The sequence below is a fragment of the Garra rufa genome, chromosome 1 (genome assembly GCF_049309525.1).
Source record: "Garra rufa chromosome 1, GarRuf1.0, whole genome shotgun sequence".
Classification (NCBI taxonomy): Eukaryota; Metazoa; Chordata; class Actinopteri; order Cypriniformes; family Cyprinidae; genus Garra; species Garra rufa.
Genome location: NC_133361.1, coordinates 92,803,790 through 92,809,893, shown reverse-complemented (window position 1 = coordinate 92,809,893; position 6,104 = coordinate 92,803,790). Strand labels below are relative to the sequence as shown.

The following is a 6,104-nucleotide window of genomic DNA, read 5'->3' as shown; positions in this document are numbered from 1 at the left end:
TAACATATAAAACATACCATACTTTAGATATCATTAAGACATTCCACATTAAAACCTTTCCCTTCAAGTTTAGTGCTCTCATTTTCCAAAAGTTTAACCTCCGCTCTATCTCCATTATCAGCTGATCCCACATTTCGTCTCTTGTTTTCTTTTCATTTTTCCCCATTAAAATTCCTAAAATCTTCATTTCCTCCACTTCTTTAAAATCAAAACAATCTGTTACAACCATAGCTTTGCCAAATCTCATATACACTGTCTTATCCTCGTTTACTTTACTTCCTGATCCTCTACAGTATTCATTCAAAGCTTTCATGACCTCTTTAACACTTTCCTTCGTTTTAACTATAATTGTCGTGTCATCAGCATATTGAAAGATTTTCCCCTCTACCTCTTTATTTTCGATTTCTATTCCTATTATTCCTTTCTTCTGTTTTATTAATAGTCCCAGCGGTTCTGCCACGAGTGAATACAATAGAGCCGAAAGCGGACACCCTTGTCTAATCGATCTTGTAATTTTAAAACAATCTGTTAAAAAACCATTACATTTAATCTTTGTTAACGCACCTTTATATAAAATCTCAATCCATTTAGAAAAAATCTCTCCAAAACCAAATTCCCTTAAAACATCAAATAAATACTCATGCTCAACCCTATCAAAAGCCTTTTCAAAATCCACACTAATTATATACCCCTCTTCTTTCTTTTCTTTCATGTACCATATCATATCCCTTATACTCATTGTTATATCCGCAATGTCTCTTCCTTTGACTCCATACGCTTGGTTTTTCGTAATTATACTCGGTATTACTCCCTTTAATCTGTTTGCTAAAACCAATTTTAAGATCCATGTTTAGCATCGTAATAGGTCTAAAATTTTTTAAATCTACTTTTTCCCCTTTTCTTTTATATATCAATTTCATTAACCCCATCCCTGTTCTTTCATTAATTTCTTCTTTTTCAAAAATCTCTTTAAAAACCCCATTTAAAATCATTGTTAAAACTCCCTTAAAACATACATAAAACTCAGCTCCCAATCCATCTATTCCTGGGCTTTTCCTTTTATTCAGTTCTCCTATTGCTCTTTCGATCTCCTCTTCTCTAATTTCTTGATCACACTCTTCTTTATCTTTGTCGTTTACTTTCGTTTTTATCAGCTTTAACAGTTTCTCTTCTTCCTCTTTTTCTACTCCTCTTGCACTAAACAAATCCTCATAGAAATACCTTATTTCCTCTAAGATCTTATCATTTGCTTCTACAATTTCTCCATTTTTTCCCCTTATTTCTTTTATTGTTTCAGCTTTTCCTCTCTTTTTTTCCAAATCAAAAAAAAACTTTGTGCATTTTTCTCCCTCTACCACATATTTTGCTTTGCTCCTAAGCCTCGCTCCTTCATATTTATTTTCTTCTATTTCTTTCAGTTTCTCTTCCATTTCTTTTATCTTTTCTATATCTTTGATATCCTTTTTCAATTCCGATTCCATACTCTCTTTTATTTCTCTTTCTTTGAACCTTTTACACTTCTGTGTTAAACTACAATATTTTATAGAGAACTTTTTTATTAGAAATTTTACGTTTTCCCACCATATTCTTTTATCCTCTTTATACAATTTGTTTTTCATTTCCTTCTCTATAATTTCTTTAACTCTCAATACATAACCTTCATCTTTTAAAATCTGTGTATTTAAAATCCAAACTCCCGGTCCTTGTTGCTTTTTACCCCCGTCCAAGCTAAAAAATAAAAACTTATGGTCACTGAAACTGGTTTCCTCGTACTTAATCTTTTCGATAAGATTCTCCATTCTTCTTTTGCATAAAATATAGTCGATTCTAGTTTGGCATACAAAATTCCCTACTATTTGTCTCCTTGAAAATTCCTTTTTTCTTTCATTTCTTTCTCTCCAAACATCTATTATATTATTTTCTTCCATTAGAATTTTTAATTCATTCCTCCCCATATCTCTTTTAAAAACCATTCCTTCTGCCATATCTTGTTTACTAAAAACAGTATTAAAATCTCCCATCATTATTATTTCCTTGTACTTGTTTACAATATTTCATAAAACATAAAAAAAACTTTTTTTTCCTTTTCCTTCTCCAGGTGCATGTACATTTACTAAACACAAAATTTTCCCCTCATATTTCATCTCTATCATTAAACATTTACCTATTGAATCCTTATACACAATTTTACTTTCTTTAAACACATCATCCTTCATTAAGAAAGCAACACCTCTCCCAGATCTCCCATCTCCATTGTTATATAAAACTCCTCCATCCCACCTCTTCTTAATATCAAACATCACATTTTGATTCCAGTTTGTTTCTTGGTATTTGCATTTTTCTTGTACTCTCGTAAATTTACCCATATCCATCAGTCCTCTTGCATTAAAACTAACACAATTTAAAACCATTAAAAGATAAAAGAAAAATAAATAAATTAAATCACTTAAAAAAACCATATCATTAGTCCATTTCACTTGCCTCTTTTAATACTTCATATCTGTTCTTCCCTAACTCTTTGTTCATAAGACTTTTCCTTATTCCTTCTAAGTTTAGTTTTACCTTGAGTTTACGCCTTCTTCTATTTGTGATCGCTGTTCTTTTCTCTTTTCCTTCACATGTACTGTTTGAGTCCTCTTTTCCTTCCTTCACTTTTTCCAGTCTTTCAGATGAATCCACTTGTTCCAGTAGTCCTTCCTCCTGCTCCGTTTGCTCTGAATTTCCTTTATCCTCTTTATTTTGGATCTCCTTTAACTGTTCATTGTTTTCTTGTTCCTCCATCATACTCTTTGTGTTCCCATCAGTAGTTCTTTTATCTTCAATCTCTGTCACCCCTTGTAAATTATCATCGCTTGGTTTTTCCATCTCTATCGGCTCTCTGTAACTTTCGTTTATTTCCTCTCCCTCCTCACTCCGTTCTGGCACAGCGTCATCTTCCCCCACCAACGCGTTGTCTCCTTCATGCACCTGCCCGTTCATATGAGTCACGTCTTGCTCAAACCAGCATTCACATTTAGTTAAAACTTTTTGGCAATCCGGGCATCTCACCGCGTTGCACTCTCTCGCAAAATGTCCTCTCTCCTCACATTTATAGCACTTAAAGTCAGGGCAGTCTTTCATGATATGTTCAGGGCTCATACACAGCCGACAGGTTTTAATCTGATGGCTGTGCATCACCCTGAAATACTGAAACCCTTCAGCTGTATCTAGCTTTGTGCTATATGGGAGAGAGGCAACCTCCTTAGGAAAACGAGACTTAATAAATCTTGTTCCATCTTCAATGGTCGTGCCCGGATACACTCGTCTTTTGATGCCCGAAATAGGGGTAACTCCCCACCCTTCCAATTTTTCTAAAATCTCTCGATCGTCTATATAAAAAGGCAGGTGCATGAACGAAACAACATAGTCTCTATTTTGGAGCCTTTTAACTTCACACATCGTGTCCTTGATTTGTAATCCTTCCACCAACGCCTCCACGTCTTCCACGTTTTCTACAGTCACTTCATATTCTTTGTTTTGCTTTGGTCTTACCGCTAAAATGTTTCCTTTTCCAATCCTTTCCGTCACTGCTTTTATGATGTCCTCCGCCCTCGCGTTCACATTCGAAATATCCACACTCACTGTAGCTTCTTTTAAATAATCCATCTTTGTCCTGTTAATCCTTTTATGACCATCCATTGTATTCCCGTCTCGTCGTCTTATTTCAGATCCGTGTCCGTCAACCTCTCGCGTTCCTCCAGCCGTATCCATGTCTGTTACCGTGCGTCCGTCCGCCATTATGCACCCAAACGAAAACAAACAAACGAAAAAAAAAATGTGCTTAAACACACAAAAACAAAAATAAAACGTTCCCCCCCAACAGCATATGCTGTAGGGAGGAAAAAATTAGAAAAAGAAAATGTAAAGACTTTACAAATAACACTTATAACGCCAAAACAAAACAAAAATTAACACAAAATGGAGGAGAGCCTTCCTCTCCCTACTGCAGCCAAACACTTCCTGGTAACTCACTATCGCCCTCTGGGGTCCAATGCGCTATCCATTGCGCCACTGGCCCACCAGCCGGGGTCCTTCCTGCTTGCACCTGGCTTGTTGGTTTCCCTGGTGGTCTAGTGGTTAGGATTCTGTGCTCTCACCGCTGCGGCCTGGGTTCGATTCCCGGTCAGGGAATGTTCTTTTTCCCCCCTTCCCCCCCAATGGCGGACAGTGATATCAAGCTCTGCTGGCCGCTTCCAGAAGGCCTGCCCCCCCAAAAAAGCTGGGCACGTGTAAAACGACCTCCTTCGAGCCGGAGTCGAACCAGCGACCTAAGGATTGCTGTGCTCCTCCTACGTAGGAAAAGGGCAACGAATTGGCAAGCCCGTGACGTCAAAACCAAACTGCATTACGCAAAAAGCGAGTGAGCCAGCCAGGAGTCGAACCTAGATTCTTCTGATCCGTAGTCAGACGCGTTATCCATTGTGCTTGCGCCCAACTTGTTGGGTCACAACCTCGGCCTATCAGGTTTCTGCAGCTCGACTGCAGGCCAAAAAACGACTTCCGACGCAGGAAGACATGCGGCCCGTTCGAAGAGGGAAGCAAAGAGGAGAGCGCCTTCCCATAACGGGAGTCGAACCCGGGCCGCCTGGGTGAAAACCAGGAATCCTGACCGCTAGACCATATGGGAACTGGTCGCTGGGAGCCTTGTCCGGGTAAAAAAAAAGATTCCAAAAATACTCACGCCTCGCATTCGAAAAAACAAGCGTGGTCTTGCATTGTAACCGTTATCTCAAGGAAAAACAGCCTATCGCCGGTCTGTCAAGGTACAGAAATTAAAAATCATGAGATTAACAATGAAACTGAGACGCGATTTTAACCGGATAAGTTGCTGATTATTGGCTAGTTCGGATTTTAATTCGTAAACCGCATGCAAGGCTGTCGGGAGGGTGACTCAGAGGGTCAAAACATCCAGAGGCGGGCCAGGTGCTGCTACGCTTAAAAGAGAAGGGCTACGTTCGAAACCGCATACTCAATGAGTAGGTACTTAATTTCAATAAGTACTTACTTAACGAGCGCTAAAAGAGTACGTACTCTACAGCCAAATCTCATTGAGTATGGTTGTGATCTGCACGACTTCCGCCATGTTGACGTTATCATCTGACCAACGACGTTATAACAAGTGCAACAACTTAACATATAGGGACAGGTTTAATTCATCTTTCTATAAATATTTTGATATTGATGAAATTTGTTCATTTTGTGGTCATGTTGAAGAAACAGCTGTTCTTTTATTGTGATTGTATTATAACAGATACGTTTTGGGTTATTTCTTTTGTTTTATGTTCTAAATTGTTTATCCACACGCAAAACTAGCTTAAATTCTTGTTGATAAATCTTTTCATCCCTGATGCTTATCAATAACAAAAACAACAAATCCAATTTTTGATAAACTGTAATGTGAATATTTTGATTATTCAGAGATATTTAATCATATTTACGTGTATATAATCGCATTCTATGATATAAGCAAGCCTAATAGTTGTTTTCAGTTTTTCTCATTATGATTGTTCATTGTTAAACATAAATACCATCTTTCCCTGAGCCTGTAATAATAAGTTGTGTAGTAATAATAATAAGAAAATAAGCACAACAGGTGCTCAAACACCTCATAGCATCAGTAACACAACCTAGTACATCTTCCTCCATGTTTGCAATATCTGCACCAAGGAGGCGTGGATCCGCTGCTCGAAGATCTTGTGTTTGGAGAAGACAGTTGATTTTACTCTCAAAAATGTAAGTATTACTACTTGGAAATTAAGATTACCTCAGAATGCACTGATCAATAATAATGTTAAATGCTGACCTATAATTAATTATATTTTTTAGTAAAACAAGCATGCTTTTTTTCCAATCAAGTAATTAATTAATGCATTTGTTAATGAAACTTATATTTTATTTACTGACAACAACATGGATAAATGAGTAAAATAATACATTAAAGTTAGGGATGCACCGATCCGGATCGGCCGATCCGCTTGCGCGTTTTGTCAATAAAGCCGGTTCTGTAATCAGCGGTAAATGCCTTCAGGTGCGTGATTTCACGTTGAGCCATATATACTACACAC

General features: G+C 37.5%; 1 non-coding gene across 1 annotated transcript; it reads right to left on the bottom strand.

Moving 5' to 3' along the window:
* Window positions 1-4,594: 4,594 nt before the first annotated feature.
* Window positions 4,595-4,666, bottom strand: trnae-uuc (transfer RNA glutamic acid (anticodon UUC)). Its single transcript has one exon. It is a non-coding gene; the product is annotated as a tRNA-Glu (tRNA).
* Between the last annotated feature and the right edge of the window lie 1,438 nt (window positions 4,667-6,104).